Consider the following 20,153-nt stretch of genomic DNA (forward strand, 5'->3'; position numbering starts at 1 on the left):
CATGTATGGAGGAAGGTGATCTGGTGTGATGTATGGAGGAAGGTGATCTGCTCTGATGTATGGAGGAAGGTGATCTGCTCTGATGTATGGAGGAAGGTGATCTGGTGTGATGTATGGAGGAAGGTGCTCTGCTCTGATGTATGGAGGAAGGTGCTCTGGTCTGATGTATGGAGGAAGGTGATCTGGTCTGATGTATGGTGGAAGATGATCTGGTCTGATGTATGGTGGAAGGTGCTCTGGTCTGATGTATGGAGGAAGGTGATCTGGTCTGATGTATGGTGGAAGATGATCTGGTCTGATGTATGGTGGAAGGTGATCTGGTCTGATGTATGGTGGAAGGTGATCTGGTCTGATGTACGGAGGAAGGTGATCTGGTCTGATGTATGGAGGAAGGTGATCTGCTCTCATGTATGGAGGAAGGTGATCTTCTCTGATGTATGGAGGAAGGTGATCTGCTCTGATGTATGGAGGAAGGTGATCTGGTGTGATGTATGGAGGGAGGTGATCTGGTGTGATGTATGGAGGAAGGTGATCTGCTCTGATGTATGGAGGAAGGTGATCTGCTCTGATGTATGGAGGAAGGTGATCTGCTCTGATGTATGGAGGAAGGTGATCTGGTCTGATGTATGGAGGAAGGTGATCTGCTCTGATGTATGGAGGAAGGTGATCTGCTCTGATGTATGGAGGAAGGTGATCTGCTCTGATGTATGGAGGAAGGTGATCTGGTCTGATGTATGGAGGAAGGTGATCTGGTCTGATGTATGGTGGAAGATGATCTGGTCTGATGTATGGTGGAAGGTGATCTGGTCTGATGTATGGAGGAAGGTGATCTGGTCTGATGTATGGAGGAAGGTGATCTGGTCTGATGTATGGAGGAAGGTGATCTGCTCTCATGTATGGAGGAAGGTGATCTGGTCTGATGTATGGAGGAAGGTGATCTGCTCTGATGTATGGAGGAAGGTGATCTGCTCTGATGTATGGAGGAAGGTGATCTGCTCTGATGTATGGAGGAAGGTGATCTGCTCTGATGTATGGAGGAAGGTGATCTGCTCTGATGTATGGAGGAAGGTGATCTGCTCTGATGTATGGAGGAAGATGATCTGGTCTGATGTATGGAGGAAGGTGATCTGCTCTGATGTATGGAGAAAGGTGATCTGGTCTGATGTATGGAGGAAGGGGATCTGCTCTGATGTATGGAGGAAGGTGATCTGGTCTGATGTATGGAGGAAGGTGATCTGCTCTGATGTATGGAGGAAGGTGATCTGCTCTGATGTATGGAGGAAGGTGATCTGGTCTCATGTATGGAGGAAGGTGATCTGCTCTGATGTATGGAGGAAGGTGATCTGGTCTGATGTATGGAGGAAGGTGATCTGCTCTGATGTATGGAGGAAGGTGATCTGCTCTGATGTACGGAGGAAGGTGATCTGCTCTGATGTATGGAGGAAGGTGATCTGCTCTGATGTACGGAGGAAGGCGATCTGCTCTGATGTATGGAGGAAGGTGATCTGGTCTGATGTAGGGAGGAAGGTGATCTGCTCTGATGTATGGAGGAAGGTGATCTGCTCTGATGTATGGAGGAAGGTGATCTGCTCTGATGTACGGAGGAAGGCGATCTGCTCTGATGTACGGAGGAAGGTGATCTGGTCTGATGTATGGAGGAAGGTGATCTGGTCTGATGTATGGTGGAAGGTGATCTGCTCTGATGTATGGAGGAAGGTGATCTGGTCTGATGTATGGAGGAAAGTGATCTGGTCTGATGTATGGAGTAAGGTGATCTGGTCTGATGTATGGAGGAAGGTGATCTGGTCTGATGTATGGAGGAAGGTGATCTGGTCTGATGTATGGAGGAAGGTGATCTGGTCTGATGTATGGAGGAAGGTGATCTGGTCTCATGTATGGAGGAAGGTGATCTGCTCTGATGTATGGAGGAAGGTGATCTGGTCTGATGTATGGAGGAAGGTGATCTGCTCTGATGTATGGAGGAAGGTGATCTGCTCTGATGTATGGAGGAAGGTGATCTGCTCTGATGTATGGAGGAAGGTCATCTGCTCTGATGTATGGAGGAAGGTGATCTGCTCTGATGTACGGAGGAAGGCGATCTGCTCTGATGTATGGAGGAAGGTGATCTGGTCTGATGTAGGGAGGAAGGTGATCTGCTCTGATGTATGGAGGAAGGTGATCTGCTCTGATGTATGGAGGAAGGTGATCTGCTCTGATGTACGGAGGAAGGCGATCTGCTCTGATGTACGGAGGAAGGCGATCTGCTCTGATGTATGGAGGAAGGTGATCTGGTCTGATGTATGGAGGAAGGTGATCTGGTCTGATGTATGGTGGAAGGTGATCTGCTCTGATGTATGGAGGAAGGTGATCTGGTCTGATGTATGGAGGAAGGTGATCTTGTCTGATGTATGGAGGAAGGTGATCTGGTCTGATGTATGGAGGAAGGTGATCTGGTCTGATGTATGGAGGAAGGTGCTCTGCTCTGATATACGGAGCAAGGTGATCTGGTCTCATGTATGGAGGAAGGTGATCTGCTCTGATGTATGGAGGAAGGTGATCTGGTCTGATGTATGGAGGAAGGTGATCTGCTCTGATGTATGGAGGAAGGTGATCTGCTCTGATGTATGGAGGAAGGTGATCTGCTCTGATGTATGTAGGAAGGTGATCTGCTCTGATGTATGGAGGAAGGTGATCTGTTCTGATGTATGGAGGAAGGTGATCTGGTCTGATGTAGGGAGGAAGGTGCTCTGCTCTGATGTATGGAGGAAGGTGATCTGCTCTGATGTATGGAGGAAGGTGATCTGCTCTGATGTATGGAGGAAGGTGATCTTCTCTGATGTATGGAGGAAGGTAATCTGCTCTGATGTATGGAGGAAGGTGATCTGCTCTGATGTATGGAGGAAGGTGATCTGCTCTGATGTATGGAGGAAGGTGATCTGCTCTGATGTATGGAGGAAGGTGATCTGCTCTGATGTATGGAGGAAGGTGATCTGCTCTGATGTATGGAGGAAGGTGATCTGCTCTGATGTATGGAGGAAGGTGATCTGCTCTGATGTATGGAGGAAGGTGATCTGCTCTGATGTATGGAGGAAGGTGATCTGCTCTGATGTATGGAGGAAGATGATCTGCTCTGATGTATGGAGGAAGGTGATCTGCTCTGATGTATGGAGGAAGGTGATCTGGTCTGATGCATGGAGGAAGGTGATCTGGTCTGATGTATGGAGGAAGGTGATCTGGTCTGATGTATGGAGGAAGGTGATCTGGTCTGATGTATGGAGGAAGGTGATCTGCTCTCATGTATGGAGGAAGGTGATCTGGTGTGATGTATGGAGGAAGGTGATCTGCTCTGATGTATGGAGGAAGGTGATCTGCTCTGATGTATGGAGGAAGGTGATCTGGTGTGATGTATGGAGGAAGGTGCTCTGCTCTGATGTATGGAGGAAGGTGCTCTGGTCTGATGTATGGAGGAAGGTGATCTGGTCTGATGTATGGTGGAAGATGATCTGGTCTGATGTATGGTGGAAGGTGCTCTGGTCTGATGTATGGAGGAAGGTGATCTGGTCTGATGTATGGTGGAAGATGATCTGGTCTGATGTATGGTGGAAGGTGATCTGGTCTGATGTATGGTGGAAGGTGATCTGGTCTGATGTACGGAGGAAGGTGATCTGGTCTGATGTATGGAGGAAGGTGATCTGCTCTCATGTATGGAGGAAGGTGATCTTCTCTGATGTATGGAGGAAGGTGATCTGCTCTGATGTATGGAGGAAGGTGATCTGGTGTGATGTATGGAGGGAGGTGATCTGGTGTGATGTATGGAGGAAGGTGATCTGCTCTGATGTATGGAGGAAGGTGATCTGCTCTGATGTATGGAGGAAGGTGATCTGCTCTGATGTATGGAGGAAGGTGATCTGGTCTGATGTATGGAGGAAAGTGATCTGCTCTGATGTATGGAGGAAGGTGATCTGCTCTGATGTATGGAGGAAGGTGATCTGCTCTGATGTATGGAGGAAGGTGATCTGGTCTGATGTATGGAGGAAGGTGATCTGGTCTGATGTATGGTGGAAGATGATCTGGTCTGATGTATGGTGGAAGGTGATCTGGTCTGATGTATGGAGGAAGGTGATCTGGTCTGATGTATGGAGGAAGGTGATCTGGTCTGATGTATGGAGGAAGGTGATCTGCTCTCATGTATGGAGGAAGGTGATCTGGTCTGATGTATGGAGGAAGGTGATCTGCTCTGATGTATGGAGGAAGGTGATCTGCTCTGATGTATGGAGGAAGGTGATCTGCTCTGATGTATGGAGGAAGGTGATCTGCTCTGATGTATGGAGGAAGGTGATCTGCTCTGATGTATGGAGGAAGGTGATCTGCTCTGATGTATGGAGGAAGATGATCTGGTCTGATGTATGGAGGAAGGTGATCTGCTCTGATGTATGGAGAAAGGTGATCTGGTCTGATGTATGGAGGAAGGGGATCTGCTCTGATGTATGGAGGAAGGTGATCTGGTCTGATGTATGGAGGAAGGTGATCTGCTCTGATGTATGGAGGAAGGTGATCTGCTCTGATGTATGGAGGAAGGTGATCTGGTCTCATGTATGGAGGAAGGTGATCTGCTCTGATGTATGGAGGAAGGTGATCTGGTCTGATGTATGGAGGAAGGTGATCTGCTCTGATGTATGGAGGAAGGTGATCTGCTCTGATGTACGGAGGAAGGTGATCTGCTCTGATGTATGGAGGAAGGTGATCTGCTCTGATGTACGGAGGAAGGCGATCTGCTCTGATGTATGGAGGAAGGTGATCTGGTCTGATGTAGGGAGGAAGGTGATCTGCTCTGATGTATGGAGGAAGGTGATCTGCTCTGATGTATGGAGGAAGGTGATCTGCTCTGATGTACGGAGGAAGGCGATCTGCTCTGATGTACGGAGGAAGGTGATCTGGTCTGATGTATGGAGGAAGGTGATCTGGTCTGATGTATGGTGGAAGGTGATCTGCTCTGATGTATGGAGGAAGGTGATCTGGTCTGATGTATGGAGGAAAGTGATCTGGTCTGATGTATGGAGTAAGGTGATCTGGTCTGATGTATGGAGGAAGGTGATCTGGTCTGATGTATGGAGGAAGGTGATCTGGTCTGATGTATGGAGGAAGGTGATCTGGTCTGATGTATGGAGGAAGGTGATCTGGTCTCATGTATGGAGGAAGGTGATCTGCTCTGATGTATGGAGGAAGGTGATCTGGTCTGATGTATGGAGGAAGGTGATCTGCTCTGATGTATGGAGGAAGGTGATCTGCTCTGATGTATGGAGGAAGGTGATCTGCTCTGATGTATGGAGGAAGGTCATCTGCTCTGATGTATGGAGGAAGGTGATCTGCTCTGATGTACGGAGGAAGGCGATCTGCTCTGATGTATGGAGGAAGGTCATCTGCTCTGATGTAGGGAGGAAGGTGATCTGCTCTGATGTATGGAGGAAGGTGATCTGCTCTGATGTATGGAGGAAGGTGATCTGCTCTGATGTACGGAGGAAGGCGATCTGCTCTGATGTACGGAGGAAGGCGATCTGCTCTGATGTATGGAGGAAGGTGATCTGGTCTGATGTATGGAGGAAGGTGATCTGGTCTGATGTATGGTGGAAGGTGATCTGCTCTGATGTATGGAGGAAGGTGATCTGGTCTGATGTATGGAGGAAGGTGATCTTGTCTGATGTATGGAGGAAGGTGATCTGGTCTGATGTATGGAGGAAGGTGATCTGGTCTGATGTATGGAGGAAGGTGCTCTGCTCTGATATACGGAGCAAGGTGATCTGGTCTCATGTATGGAGGAAGGTGATCTGCTCTGATGTATGGAGGAAGGTGATCTGGTCTGATGTATGGAGGAAGGTGATCTGCTCTGATGTATGGAGGAAGGTGATCTGCTCTGATGTATGGAGGAAGGTGATCTGCTCTGATGTATGTAGGAAGGTGATCTGCTCTGATGTATGGAGGAAGGTGATCTGTTCTGATGTATGGAGGAAGGTGATCTGGTCTGATGTAGGGAGGAAGGTGCTCTGCTCTGATGTATGGAGGAAGGTGCTCTGGTCTGATGTATGGAGGAAGGTGATCTGCTCTGATGTATGGAGGAAGGTGATCTGGTCTGATGTATGGAGGAAAGTGATCTGGTCTGATGTATGGAGTAAGGTGATCTGGTCTGATGTATGGAGGAAGGTGATCTGCTCTGATGTATGGAGGAAGGTGCTCTGGTCTGATGTATGGAGGAAGGTGATCTGCTCTGATGTATGGAGGAAGGTGATCTGCTCTGATGTATGGAGGAAGGTGATCTGCTCTGATGTATGGAGGAAGGTGATCTGGTCTGATGTATGGAGGAAGGTGATCTCGTCTGATGTATGGAGGAAGGTGATCTGGTCTGATGTATGGAGGAAGGTGCTCTGCTCTGATGTATGGAGGAAGGTGATCTGCTCTGATGTACGGAGGAAGGTGATCTGCTCTGATGTATGGAGGAAGGTGATCTGCTCTGATGTACGGAGGAAGGCGATCTGCTCTGATGTACGGAGGAAGGTGATCTGGTCTGATGTATGGAGGAAGGTGCTCTGCTCTGATGTATGGGGGAAGGTGATCTGTTCTGATGTAAGGAGGAAGGTGATCTGCTCTGATGTATGGAGGAAGGCGATCTGCTCTGATGTATGGAGGAAGGTGATCTGCTCTGATGTACGGAGGAAGGCGATCTGCTCTGATGTACGGAGGAAGGTGATCTGGTCTGATGTATGGAGGAAGGTGCTCTGCTCTGATGTATGGGGGAAGGTGATCTGTTCTGATGTAAGGAGGAAGGTGATCTGCTCTGATGTATGGAGGAAGGCGATCTGCTCTGATGTATGGAGGAAGGTGATCTGCTCTGATGTATGGAGGAAGGTGATCTGGTCTTATGTATGGAGGAAGGTGATCTGCTCTGATGTATGGAGGAAGGTGATCTGCTCTGATGTATGGAGGAAGGTGATCTGCTCTGATGTATGGAGGAAGGTGATCTGGTCTGATGTATGGAGGAAGGTGATCTGCTCTGATGTATGGAGGAAGATGATCTGCTCTGATGTATGGAGGAAGGTGATCTGGTCTGATGTATGGAGGAAGGTGATCTGGTCTGATGTATGGTGGAAGGTGATCTGGTCTGATGTATGGAGGAAGGTGATCTGGTCTGATGTATGGAGGAAGGTGATCTGGTCTGATGTATGGAGGAAGGTGATCTGGTCTGATGTATGGAGGAAGGTGATCTGCTCTCATGTATGGAGGAAGGTGATCTGGTGTGATGTATGGAGGAAGGTGCTCTGCTCTGATGTATGGAGGAAGGTGCTCTGGTCTGATGTATGGAGGAAGGTGATCTGGTCTGATGTATGGTGGAAGATGATCTGGTCTGATGTATGGTGGAAGGTGCTCTGGTCTGATGTATGGTGGAAGATGATCTGGTCTGATGTATGGTGGAAGGTGATCTGGTCTGATGTATGGTGGAAGGTGATCTGGTCTGATGTATGGAGGAAGGTGATCTGGTCTGATGTATGGAGGAAGGTGATCTGCTCTCATGTATGGAGGAAGGTGATCTGGTCTGATGTATGGAGGAAGGTGATCTGGTCTGATGTATGGAGGAAGGTGATCTGCTCTGATGTATGGAGGAAGGTGATCTGCTCTGATGTATGGAGGAAGGTGATCTGCTCTGATGTATGGAGGAAGGTGCTCCGGTCTGATGTATGGAGGAAGGTGCTCTGCTCTGATGTATGGAGGAAGGTGATCTGCTCTGATGTATGGAGGAAGGTGATCTGCTCTGATGTATGGAGGAAGGTGCTCTGGTCTGATGTATGGAGGAAGGTGATCTGCTCTGATGTATGGAGGAAGGTGATCTGCTCTGATGTATGGAGGAAGGTGCTCTGGTCTGATATATGGAGGAAGGTGATCTGGTCTGATGTACGGAGGAAGGTGCTCTGGTCTGATGTACGGAGGAAGGTGATCTGCTCTGATGTATGGAGGAAGGTGATCTGCTCTGATGTATGGAGGAAGGTGATCTGGTCTGATGTATGGAGGAAGGTGATCTGCTCTCATGTATGGAGGAAGGTGATCTGGTCTGATGTATGGAGGAAGGTGATCTGGTCTGATGTATGGAGGAAGGTGATCTGGTCTGATGTATGGAGGAAGGTGATCTGCTCTGATGTATGGAGGAAGGTGATCTGCTCTCATGTATGGAGGAAGGTGATCTGGTCTGATGTATGGAGGAAGGTGATCTGCTCTGATGTATGGAGGAAGGTGATCTGGTCTGATGTATGGAGGAAGGTGATCTGCTCTGATGTATGGAGGAAGGTGATCTGGTCTGATGTATGGAGGAAGGTGATCTGCTCTCATGTATGGAGGAAGGTGATCTGCTCTGATGTATGGAGGAAGGTGATCTGGTCTGATGTATGGAGGAAGGTGATCTGGTCTGATGTATGGAGGAAGGTGATCTGGTCTGATGTATGGAGGAAGGTGATCTGCTCTGATGTACGGAGGAAGGTGATCTGGTCTGATGTATGGAGGAAGGTGATCTGGTCTGATGTATGGTGGAAGGTGATCTGCTCTGATGTATGGAGGAAGGTGATCTGGTCTGATGTATGGAGGAAAGTGATCTGGTCTGATGTATGGAGTAAGGTGATCTGGTCTGATGTATGGAGGAAGGTGATCTGGTCTGATGTATGGAGGAAGGTGATCTGGTCTGATGTATGGAGGAAGGTGATCTGGTCTGATGTATGGAGGAAGGTGATCTGGTCTCATGTATGGAGGAAGGTGATCTGCTCTGATGTATGGAGGAAGGTGATCTGGTCTGATGTATGGAGGAAGGTGATCTGCTCTGATGTATGGAGGAAGGTGATCTGCTCTGATGTATGGAGGAAGGTGATCTGCTCTGATGTATGGAGGAAGGTCATCTGCTCTGATGTATGGAGGAAGGTGATCTGCTCTGATGTACGGAGGAAGGCGATCTGCTCTGATGTATGGAGGAAGGTGATCTGGTCTGATGTAGGGAGGAAGGTGATCTGCTCTGATGTATGGAGGAAGGTGATCTGCTCTGATGTATGGAGGAAGGTGATCTGCTCTGATGTACGGAGGAAGGCGATCTGCTCTGATGTACGGAGGAAGGCGATCTGCTCTGATGTATGGAGGAAGGTGATCTGGTCTGATGTATGGAGGAAGGTGATCTGGTCTGATGTATGGTGGAAGGTGATCTGCTCTGATGTATGGAGGAAGGTGATCTGGTCTGATGTATGGAGGAAGGTGATCTTGTCTGATGTATGGAGGAAGGTGATCTGGTCTGATGTATGGAGGAAGGTGATCTGGTCTGATGTATGGAGGAAGGTGCTCTGCTCTGATATACGGAGCAAGGTGATCTGGTCTCATGTATGGAGGAAGGTGATCTGCTCTGATGTATGGAGGAAGGTGATCTGGTCTGATGTATGGAGGAAGGTGATCTGCTCTGATGTATGGAGGAAGGTGATCTGCTCTGATGTATGGAGGAAGGTGATCTGCTCTGATGTATGTAGGAAGGTGATCTGCTCTGATGTATGGAGGAAGGTGATCTGTTCTGATGTATGGAGGAAGGTGATCTGGTCTGATGTAGGGAGGAAGGTGCTCTGCTCTGATGTATGGAGGAAGGTGATCTGCTCTGATGTATGGAGGAAGGTGATCTGCTCTGATGTATGGAGGAAGGTGATCTTCTCTGATGTATGGAGGAAGGTAATCTGCTCTGATGTATGGAGGAAGGTGATCTGCTCTGATGTATGGAGGAAGGTGATCTGCTCTGATGTATGGAGGAAGGTGATCTGCTCTGATGTATGGAGGAAGGTGATCTGCTCTGATGTATGGAGGAAGGTGATCTGCTCTGATGTATGGAGGAAGGTGATCTGCTCTGATGTATGGAGGAAGGTGATCTGCTCTGATGTATGGAGGAAGGTGATCTGCTCTGATGTATGGAGGAAGGTGATCTGCTCTGATGTATGGAGGAAGATGATCTGCTCTGATGTATGGAGGAAGGTGATCTGCTCTGATGTATGGAGGAAGGTGATCTGGTCTGATGCATGGAGGAAGGTGATCTGGTCTGATGTATGGAGGAAGGTGATCTGGTCTGATGTATGGAGGAAGGTGATCTGGTCTGATGTATGGAGGAAGGTGATCTGCTCTCATGTATGGAGGAAGGTGATCTGGTGTGATGTATGGAGGAAGGTGATCTGCTCTGATGTATGGAGGAAGGTGATCTGCTCTGATGTATGGAGGAAGGTGATCTGGTGTGATGTATGGAGGAAGGTGCTCTGCTCTGATGTATGGAGGAAGGTGCTCTGGTCTGATGTATGGAGGAAGGTGATCTGGTCTGATGTATGGTGGAAGATGATCTGGTCTGATGTATGGTGGAAGGTGCTCTGGTCTGATGTATGGAGGAAGGTGATCTGGTCTGATGTATGGTGGAAGATGATCTGGTCTGATGTATGGTGGAAGGTGATCTGGTCTGATGTATGGTGGAAGGTGATCTGGTCTGATGTACGGAGGAAGGTGATCTGGTCTGATGTATGGAGGAAGGTGATCTGCTCTCATGTATGGAGGAAGGTGATCTTCTCTGATGTATGGAGGAAGGTGATCTGCTCTGATGTATGGAGGAAGGTGATCTGGTGTGATGTATGGAGGGAGGTGATCTGGTGTGATGTATGGAGGAAGGTGATCTGCTCTGATGTATGGAGGAAGGTGATCTGCTCTGATGTATGGAGGAAGGTGATCTGCTCTGATGTATGGAGGAAGGTGATCTGGTCTGATGTATGGAGGAAAGTGATCTGCTCTGATGTATGGAGGAAGGTGATCTGCTCTGATGTATGGAGGAAGGTGATCTGCTCTGATGTATGGAGGAAGGTGATCTGGTCTGATGTATGGAGGAAGGTGATCTGGTCTGATGTATGGTGGAAGATGATCTGGTCTGATGTATGGTGGAAGGTGATCTGGTCTGATGTATGGAGGAAGGTGATCTGGTCTGATGTATGGAGGAAGGTGATCTGGTCTGATGTATGGAGGAAGGTGATCTGCTCTCATGTATGGAGGAAGGTGATCTGGTCTGATGTATGGAGGAAGGTGATCTGCTCTGATGTATGGAGGAAGGTGATCTGCTCTGATGTATGGAGGAAGGTGATCTGCTCTGATGTATGGAGGAAGGTGATCTGCTCTGATGTATGGAGGAAGGTGATCTGCTCTGATGTATGGAGGAAGGTGATCTGCTCTGATGTATGGAGGAAGATGATCTGGTCTGATGTATGGAGGAAGGTGATCTGGTCTGATGTATGGAGGAAGGTGATCTCGTCTGATGTATGGAGGAAGGTGATCTGGTCTGATGTATGGAGGAAGGTGCTCTGCTCTGATGTATGGAGGAAGGTGATCTGCTCTGATGTATGGAGGAAGGTGATCTGCTCTGATGTATGGAGGAAGGTGATCTGCTCTGATGTATGGAGGAAGGTGATCTGCTCTGATGTATGGAGGAAGATGATCTGGTCTGATGTATGGAGGAAGGTGATCTGCCCTGATGTATGGAGGAAGATGATCTGGTCTGATGTATGGAGGAAGGTGCTCTGGTCTGATGTATGGAGGAAGGTGATCTGCTCTGATGTACGGAGGAAGGCGATCTGCTCTGATGTATGGAGGAAGGTGATCTGGTCTGATGTAGGGAGGAAGGTGATCTGCTCTGATGTATGGAGGAAGGTGATCTGCTCTGATGTATGGAGGAAGGTGATCTGCTCTGATGTACGGAGGAAGGCGATCTGCTCTGATGTACGGAGGAAGGTGATCTGGTCTGATGTATGGAGGAAGGTGCTCTGCTCTGATATACGGAGCAAGGTGATCTGGTCTCATGTATGGAGGAAGGTGATCTGCTCTGATGTATGGAGGAAGGTGATCTGGTCTGATGTATGGAGGAAGGTGATCTGCTCTGATGTATGGAGGAAGGTGATCTGCTCTGATGTATGGAGGAAGGTGATCTGCTCTGATGTATGTAGGAAGGTGATCTGCTCTGATGTATGGAGGAAGGTGATCTGTTCTGATGTATGGAGGAAGGTGATCTGGTCTGATGTAGGGAGGAAGGTGCTCTGCTCTGATGTATGGAGGAAGGTGCTCTGGTCTGATGTATGGAGGAAGGTGATCTGCTCTGATGTATGGAGGAAGGTGATCTGGTCTGATGTATGGAGGAAAGTGATCTGGTCTGATGTATGGAGTAAGGTGATCTGGTCTGATGTATGGAGGAAGGTGATCTGCTCTGATGTATGGAGGAAGGTGCTCTGGTCTGATGTATGGAGGAAGGTGATCTGCTCTGATGTATGGAGGAAGGTGATCTGCTCTGATGTATGGAGGAAGGTGATCTGCTCTGATGTATGGAGGAAGGTGATCTGGTCTGATGTATGGAGGAAGGTGATCTCGTCTGATGTATGGAGGAAGGTGATCTGGTCTGATGTATGGAGGAAGGTGCTCTGCTCTGATGTATGGAGGAAGGTGATCTGCTCTGATGTATGGAGGAAGGTGATCTGCTCTGATGTATGGAGGAAGGTGATCTGCTCTGATGTATGGAGGAAGGTGATCTGCTCTGATGTATGGAGGAAGATGATCTGGTCTGATGTATGGAGGAAGGTGATCTGCCCTGATGTATGGAGGAAGATGATCTGGTCTGATGTATGGAGGAAGGTGCTCTGGTCTGATGTATGGAGGAAGGTGATCTGGTCTGATGTATGGAGGAAGGTGATCTGCTCTGATGTATGGAGGAAGGTGATCTGCTCTGATGTATGGAGGAAGGTGATCTGGTCTGATGTATGGAGGAAGGCGATCTGCTCTGATGTATGGAGGAAGGCGATCTGCTCTGATGTATGGAGGAAGGTGATCTGGTCTGATGTATGGAGGAAGGTGATCTGCTCTGATGTATGGAGGAAGGTGATCTGCTCTGATGTATGGAGGAAGGTGATCTGCTCTGATGTATGGAGGAAGGTGATCTGCTCTGATGTATGGAGGAAGGTGATCTGCTCTGATGTATGGAGGAAGGTGATCTGCTCTGATGTATGGAGGAAGGTGATCTGGTCTGATGTATGGAGGAAGGTGATCTGCTCTGATGTATGGAGGAAGATGATCTGCTCTGATGTATGGAGGAAGGTGATCTGGTCTGATGTATGGAGGAAGGTGATCTGGTCTGATGTATGGTGGAAGGTGATCTGGTCTGATGTATGGAGGAAGGTGATCTGGTCTGATGTATGGAGGAAGGTGATCTGGTCTGATGTATGGAGGAAGGTGATCTGGTCTGATGTATGGAGGAAGGTGATCTGCTCTCATGTATGGAGGAAGGTGATCTGGTGTGATGTATGGAGGAAGGTGCTCTGCTCTGATGTATGGAGGAAGGTGCTCTGGTCTGATGTATGGAGGAAGGTGATCTGGTCTGATGTATGGTGGAAGATGATCTGGTCTGATGTATGGTGGAAGGTGCTCTGGTCTGATGTATGGTGGAAGATGATCTGGTCTGATGTATGGTGGAAGGTGATCTGGTCTGATGTATGGTGGAAGGTGATCTGGTCTGATGTATGGAGGAAGGTGATCTGGTCTGATGTATGGAGGAAGGTGATCTGCTCTCATGTATGGAGGAAGGTGATCTGGTCTGATGTATGGAGGAAGGTGATCTGGTCTGATGTATGGAGGAAGGTGATCTGCTCTGATGTATGGAGGAAGGTGATCTGCTCTGATGTATGGAGGAAGGTGATCTGCTCTGATGTATGGAGGAAGGTGCTCCGGTCTGATGTATGGAGGAAGGTGCTCTGCTCTGATGTATGGAGGAAGGTGATCTGCTCTGATGTATGGAGGAAGGTGATCTGCTCTGATGTATGGAGGAAGGTGCTCTGGTCTGATGTATGGAGGAAGGTGATCTGCTCTGATGTATGGAGGAAGGTGATCTGCTCTGATGTATGGAGGAAGGTGCTCTGGTCTGATATATGGAGGAAGGTGATCTGGTCTGATGTACGGAGGAAGGTGCTCTGGTCTGATGTACGGAGGAAGGTGATCTGCTCTGATGTATGGAGGAAGGTGATCTGCTCTGATGTATGGAGGAAGGTGATCTGGTCTGATGTATGGAGGAAGGTGATCTGCTCTCATGTATGGAGGAAGGTGATCTGGTCTGATGTATGGAGGAAGGTGATCTGGTCTGATGTATGGAGGAAGGTGATCTGGTCTGATGTATGGAGGAAGGTGATCTGCTCTGATGTATGGAGGAAGGTGATCTGCTCTCATGTATGGAGGAAGGTGATCTGGTCTGATGTATGGAGGAAGGTGATCTGCTCTGATGTATGGAGGAAGGTGATCTGGTCTGATGTATGGAGGAAGGTGATCTGCTCTGATGTATGGAGGAAGGTGATCTGGTCTGATGTATGGAGGAAGGTGATCTGCTCTCATGTATGGAGGAAGGTGATCTGCTCTGATGTATGGAGGAAGGTGATCTGGTCTGATGTATGGAGGAAGGTGATCTGGTCTGATGTATGGAGGAAGGTGATCTGGTCTGATGTATGGAGGAAGGTGATCTGGTCTGATGTATGGAGGAAGGTGATCTGCTCTGATGTATGGAGGAAGGTGATCTGGTCTGATGTATGGAGGAAGGTGATCTGGTCTGATGTATGGAGGAAGGTGATCTGCTCTCATGTATGGAGGAAGGTGATCTGGTCTGATGTATGGAGGAAGGTGATCTGCTCTGATGTATGGAGGAAGGTGATCTGGTCTGATGTATGGAGGAAGGTGATCTGGTCTGATGTATGGAGGAAGGTGATCTGGTCTGATGTATGGAGGAAGGTGATCTGGTCTGATGTATGGAGGAAGGTGATCTGCTCTGATGTATGGAGGAAGGTGATCTGGTCTGATGTAGGGAGGAAGGTGATCTGCTCTGATGTATGGAGGAAGGTGATCTGGTCTGATGTATGGAGGAAGGTGATCTGGTCTGATGTATGGAGGAAGGTGATCTGGTCTGATGAGACTAAAACTGAACTTTTTGGCCATCAAAGAAAACGCTATGTCTGGTGCAAACCCAACACATCACATCACCCAAAGAACACATTCCCCACCGTGAAACATGGTGGTGGCAGCATTATGCTGTGGGGATGTTTTTCAGCAGTCGGGACTGGGAAACTGGTCAGAGTTGAGGGAAAGATGGATGGTGATAAATACAGGGATATTCTTGTGCAAAATCTGTACTACTCTGTGTGTGATTTGAGGCTAGGACGGAGGTTCACCTTCCAGCAGGACAATGACCCCAAACACACTGCTAGAGCAACACTTGAGTGGTTTAAGGGGAAACATGGAAATGTGTTGGAATGGCCTAGTCAAAGCCCAGACCTTAATCCAATAGAAAATCTGTGGTCAGACTGAAATATTGCTGTTCACAAGTGCAAACCATCCAACTTGAAGGAGCTGGAGCAGTTTTGCAAGGAGAAATGGGCAAAAATCCCAGTGGTGAGATGTGGCGAGACTCATAGAGACTTATCCAAAGTGACACAAAAGGCGGCTCTACAAAGTATTGACTTTAGGGGGGTGAATAGTTATGCACATTGACCTTTTCTGTTATTTTGTCCTATTTGTTGTTTCCTTCACAACAATAAAAAAAAAAAATCTTCAAAGTTGTGGTGTTCTGTAAATTACATGATACAAATCCTCAAACAATCCATGCTAATTCCAGGTTGTGAGGCAACAAAACACGAAAAATGCCAGGGGGGGTGAATACTTTTGCGTGTGCTTGCATTGACTTTCATTCAGTGAGGTGTGCCAGAGGGGCTGAGGGTTGTTCTTGGAGTCGAGGCGCAAAACAGAGAACCCAAATCAGCAAGAGGCTCCTGCAGGGGTTAGCATTACAGTTACACAGAGGCAGCCAAATTTGCTCAATACACACATAGGGCTTCCTTTGTGTTTTGCAGTGCTACACGGGGGGGGGGGGGGGGGGTGGCGTCTTGCTGATCGTCTTTTATCAGTGCAACTCAACCAGACAGGGTCTGTCCTGTAGAAAACAATCGATGTTCTGCAGTAAGGATAGGGCCACTTTATCGCATTATCGCAACACTGGGCATGTAGAGGAACACGCTTAGCAGATGCACATTGGTTCCATTAATTGTTATCAGCACCCCCCGTGCATTTGAAAATGCGCACGCAGGGGTGGACTCACAACTTATGGGGCCCCCAGGCAATAGGAGAAGATTATGGGGCCCCCAGGCATTAGGAGAAGATTATGGGGCCCCTGGGCAATAGGAGATTATGGGGCCCCCAGGCAATAGGAGAAGATTATGGGGCCCCTGGGTAATAGGAGATTATGGGGCCCCCAGGCAATAGGAGAAGATTATGGGGCCCCTGGGCAATAGATTATGGGGCCACACAGTATACACACACAGACACAAAATATACATATACACACACAGTACACAGACACAAAATATACATACACACACAGTATACACACACACAGACACACAATATACATACACACACAGTATACACACACACACACACATACAGTATACACACAGACACACAATATACATACACACACAGTACACACACACACATACAGTATACACACACAGACACATAATATACATACACACACACACACACACACACACACACAGTATACACACACACACACATACAGTATACACACACAGACACATAATATACATACACACACAGTATACACACACAGACACACAATATACATACACACACAGTATACACACACACACATACAGTATACACACAGACACAAAATATACATACACACAGTATACACACACAGACACACAATATACATACACACACAGTATACACACACACACATACAGTATACACACAGACACAAAATATACATACACACACAGTATACACACACACACACACACACAATATACATACACACACAGTACACACACACAGACACAAAATATACATACACACACAGTATACACACACACACACCCACACACACAAAATATACATACACACACAGTATACACACACAGACACACAATATACATACACACACAGTATACACACACAGACACACAATATACATACACACACAGTACACACACACACAGACACAAAATATACATACACACACAGTATACACACACAGACACACAATATACATACACACACAGTATACACACACACAGACACACAATATACATACACACACAGTATACACACACACACATACAGTATACACACAGACACACAATATACATACACACACAGTATACACTAGGGTTGCCACCTGTGCAGGATTCACCCGGACAGTTCAGGTTTGGAATCATGCGTCCGGGTTTCAGACTGCCTGAAACCCGGACACATTATTTAGACTGGACTATGGCTTCCCAGCAGGGTTGCTGGCTTCAGTTGTCTAGGCTGAGAGTGTCTGTTACACTCTTTCACATTGCCCAAAGCCAGCACTAACAATCCACCCCCAAACACACACACAGATGGGAGAAGAGAGAGGGCTCGATCAGCACCTCATCCTCACACCCCTACTTCTCTGTGTCTGCCCACACACCAATCCCCGGTGCTGTGCCTCAGAAAAGGAAAGTTGGGGGCGGAAATTTCAATTCAGCAGCCTCGGATACATCTGGATGAGAGGTGCTGACTGCCAAGGGGTGAGTGAGCTCACCATCCATCCCTGTCTGTCACTGAAGTCTCCCCCCTTCTCTCTCCTGCCTCTGAATGAGTACAATCAGGGTTCCCAGAGCACCCCTTATACCAGAGTTCCCCTTTACACCAGAAGCCACAGTGTTCTCCCTTACATTAGAGTCCTCTCCGTGCATCAGAGTTCTCAGTGTTCCCCCTTAAATCAGGGTTCTCAGAGAATTGCTTATGTTAGAGTACCCAGAGTTCTCCCTTACATCAGAGTCTGCAGAGTCCCCCCTTACAGTGAAAGGGAACTCTGCAAGTTCAGATGTAAAGGGGGAACTCTGTGGACTCTGATGTAAAGGGGGACTCTTGTTATTAACTTCATATGATTAGAAATGTTATTTAATGGCAAAATATATATAAAGTTTATACTATAAAAAAAAATTGGCGTGCTCCGCTAAAGTGTTCGGGTTTGACTTGAAGAAAAGGTGGCAACCCTAGTATACACACACACATACAGTATACACACACAGACACATAATATACATACGCAAACACAGAGTATACACACACACACGTACAGTATACACACACAGACACATAATATACATACACACACAGACACACAATATACATACACACACAGTATACACACACACACACACACATACAGTATACACACACAGACACACAGTATACACACACACACATACAGTATACACACACAGACACATAATATACATACGCAAACACAGAGTATACACACACACACGTACAGTATACACACACACACACATAATATACATACACACACAGACACACAATATACATACACACACAGTATACACACACACACACACACATACAGTATACACACACAGACACACAGTATACACACACACACATACAGTATACACACACAGACACACAGTATACACACACACACATACAGTATACACACACAGACACACAGTATACACACACACACACACACACACACACATACAGTATACACACACAGACACACAATATACATACACACACAGTATACACACACACACACACATACAGTATACACACACAGACACACAGTATACACACACACACACACACACACACACACACACATACAGTATACACACACAGACACACAATATACATACACACACAGTATACACACACAGACACACAATATACATACACACACAGTATACACACACAGAATACACATACACATACTAAAAAGGTACTGGAGAGGCGGGGCAGCTATAATCTTTGCATTAACAAAAACAAACACAGATTTTTACACACTGTCCCTGGTTTTATTGAGGCTGGCAACCCTGATGGGGCCCCTTAGTGGCATGTGTCCGAATGGTCAGTCCGCCCCTGCGCGCACGTTTCTCCACATTCCAAAGCCAGACGGCGCCACGGCACCATGCGGTTTGGTGCGGAGCGTATTCGGTAAAGAGTCGGGGACTTCTTTTCCGTGTTTCTCATGCATAGAGGCTGCTCTACACGCAACGCCCGGGAACCTGCCTGTGCTTGCTGGCACCTGTAGATGTGAACCAAGCCTACAATAACCCATTCACCTGGGGGATGAATAACTCCGGGGTGTCTTTACCTGATCCCAGCTGTCGATGGTGCCATCCGGAGACTCCACAACTCCAGCCGCGTCAGGAAGCGGAGCGGAGAACGTGACGGCCATATGGAGGCACATTAGAGAGGAGACAAGGAGGAAAGACATCGTCAGCTTTCTGATATCCGTGTTTGTGTCCCGGCCGCTCGGCTCGGGGTTGTGTTAATCCCGTATAGTATTACCTGTACAGAGACCTGCCATTTAGAGATATTGTGTTTGCTTTGTGTGTTATGATAATTACAGCGTGTACCGAACACGAGAACGCGAGACACTCCCCTAAAGGATCTCTTCCCGTAACAGGCGCGCTAAAGAGGAACTCCGCCGTGAATTACCTTGCAAAAGAGGCAAAGCAGGGATGTGTTATTTAAAGCTGAACTCCGGGCAAAAAATGCTCATTTAGCAAGGGAAAGACACACGCCTATACAGGCTAGAGAGTGCTGCTCACCCCTGAAGTATAAGGAAGAACTCAAAGATACTCCCCCAAAAATGGGATTTTTAGGCAGCAGAATTATGGGTCAAGTCGTAATTTTATACATAATCCCAGATTTTATTATTGAAAGATGTGTAAACAAGATGGTTAAAATATAAGCTCCAGCAGGACAATGATACTATCACAAATAAGTATATGGGTATACAAAGCAGACTGAAATGTTCATACAGACAGATAATAACAGTAGTCCGTCATGTAGATAAGCCCTAACGCGTTTCAACCCGCACTGATGGGGTCTTCTTCAGAGAGACAGACTTCCCAAAATGTATATCCAAAGCATAAAGTTTAAAGAAGAAATTTAGTCCTGCATAGCGATCTCTTTAAAACAAAAGGTTTCCTTCTTTCCTGTAAGGGGATCCCAAAACCGCTCGC

General features: G+C 47.5%; 1 long non-coding RNA gene across 1 annotated transcript in view; it reads right to left on the reverse strand.

Moving 5' to 3' along the window:
* LOC143997756 (uncharacterized) overlaps nucleotides 1-19,586 on the reverse strand; it is a 45,980-nt gene extending 26,394 nt beyond the window's left edge. The window contains exon 1 of the long non-coding RNA XR_013277732.1: nucleotides 19,277-19,586. This is a non-coding gene — a long non-coding RNA (uncharacterized LOC143997756). The remainder of the gene's footprint in view (nucleotides 1-19,276) is intronic.
* Between the last annotated feature and the right edge of the window lie 567 nt (nucleotides 19,587-20,153).

The sequence above is a fragment of the Lithobates pipiens genome, unplaced genomic scaffold (genome assembly GCF_037356315.1).
Source record: "Lithobates pipiens isolate NorthernLeopardFrog02 unplaced genomic scaffold, aLitPip1_a1.2 Scaffold_19, whole genome shotgun sequence".
In the NCBI taxonomy this organism is placed as follows: Eukaryota; Metazoa; Chordata; class Amphibia; order Anura; family Ranidae; genus Lithobates; species Lithobates pipiens.